This window comes from Pseudophryne corroboree, unplaced genomic scaffold (genome assembly GCF_028390025.1).
Source record: "Pseudophryne corroboree isolate aPseCor3 unplaced genomic scaffold, aPseCor3.hap2 scaffold_263, whole genome shotgun sequence".
Classification (NCBI taxonomy): Eukaryota; Metazoa; Chordata; class Amphibia; order Anura; family Myobatrachidae; genus Pseudophryne; species Pseudophryne corroboree.
The window spans coordinates 663,601-665,575 of record NW_026969290.1 but is presented as its reverse complement, the minus strand read 5'-3'; positions in this window follow the sequence as shown (position 1 = coordinate 665,575).

The window sequence follows — 1,975 nt, the reverse complement described above, 5'->3', positions numbered from 1 at the left end:
GCAGTGATACTGAGCACTGATGAGGATACTACTGAGAACGGACACTGAGCAGGAGAGACACACTACAATTTCATCTTGCGCCTCTTTTTTTATTTATCTTTGCATCATGTGCTGTTTGGGGCTATTTTTTTAAGTGCCATCCTGTCTGACACTGCAGTGCCACTCCTAGATGGGCCAGGTGTTTGTGCTGCCCACTTGGGTCGCTTAGCTTAGTCATCCAGGGACCTTGGTGCAAATTTTAGGACTAAAAATAATATTGGGAGGTGTGAGGTGTTCAGAATAGACTGGAAAGGAGTAGAAATTATGGTTATTGAGCTTAATACTATAGGATCAAAATTACCCCCAAATTCTATGATTTTAGCTGTTTGAGGTTTTAAAAAAAAATCACCCGAATACAAAACCCGAAAGGGTGGTTTTGCCAAAACGCGTCCGTATCCAAAACACAACTGCGGATCCGAAACCAAAACCAAAACATGAAACACGAAAAATGCCCGCTGCACATCTCTAGTTAGGGGAGAAGCATGTAGCCTTGTAGACTATGCACAGCTATATCTAGAAAAATATACGATCTAATCTTTAACCAACCAATGCAAGAAAGTATTTAATGTGAAAATACGAAACACTAGACTAATTGGAGGTGCGCCCTAAAGCAAATTACAATGTTAGGATTAGGGGGTTCGGAAAGACCTCTAGTGTAAACACTACTATATACATTTTAAGATAGGAAGGTACAAATTACATATTCACATTGCATCTATGGGCTGGATTCAAATGTCCCTTTCCTCCCTCAATCGTGCCCGTCAGCAGCTATTCTAATGTTGCTGCCAACGGGTGCGACATGTTTATTTCAGCTCGCTACCCCCAGGGGAAACAAGCTGAAATGTGTGCAAAGAGACCCATTTGGGCAACCAAACGGTGTCTTTTCATGATCGCGCCCATTACTTTATTCAGGTTTAGGTGCTTTGTGCACCTAAACCAGAGTGTAATGTGCGCAATAATTGAGGGCATTTGAATTTCCCTTATATGTGTGTGTGTGTGATATACACACAGACACACATACTGTATTTCTTTATATAATGGACACCTCAGTTTCTATTCATTCATGTCCTGCCCCCTACTCTGTCAGACCCCTTCCCCTCTACTTTTCTGACCCCAAACGCCACTCATTCTTGTTGAGTGCTGGTGGGCCCATTCAGAATTTTGCTATGGGGCCCACAAAGGTCTAGTTACGCCACTGGGCAGGGTTATAGAGGAGGCGGTGCAAGGCATCCTGGGAACAGTCAAAGCTTTAGCCTGTTGGTGCCTTGGATCAAGATCCAACTCTACACCCCGATGTTAGTGTAGTGCCTTTTGGGGTTAAGGTTTTACAGAAAGTTACAGGTTTTTTTAATTTAGTAAAATATGCCCCATTTTAAAGATAGGGCATTTACATTTGTTGCACCTGTGCAGTACATAGCAGCCTGCAGGGCATGTACAGTGGCTTCATTTGGGTGCACATACATTGCCGGCTCCTGGTCGCAAACTGAAATTATTGTGTGTAAGTGGAATTAGCGGTGTTTATGTCATACAGGGGGGTGGGGGAGGTTTGTGGTTGGTGGGGGGCACGCTGTGTGATTATTATCCTGCATCTATACATACATGCGCTAACACCTGGACATACACTGATGTACCCACACCTAATATCCATACATACACGCCCTGACACCTGGACATACACCAACATTCCCACACCTGCATCTATACATACACATGCTGACACCTGGACATACACCAACATACAAGCACCTGCATCTATATATACACGCGCTGACAAATGGACATACACCGACGTACCCACACTTGTATCTATACATACATGCACTGACATCTGGACATACAAGCACCTGCATCTATACATACACGCGCTGACACCTGAACCTACACTGACGTTCCCACACCTGCATCTATACATACACATTCTGACACCTGGACATAC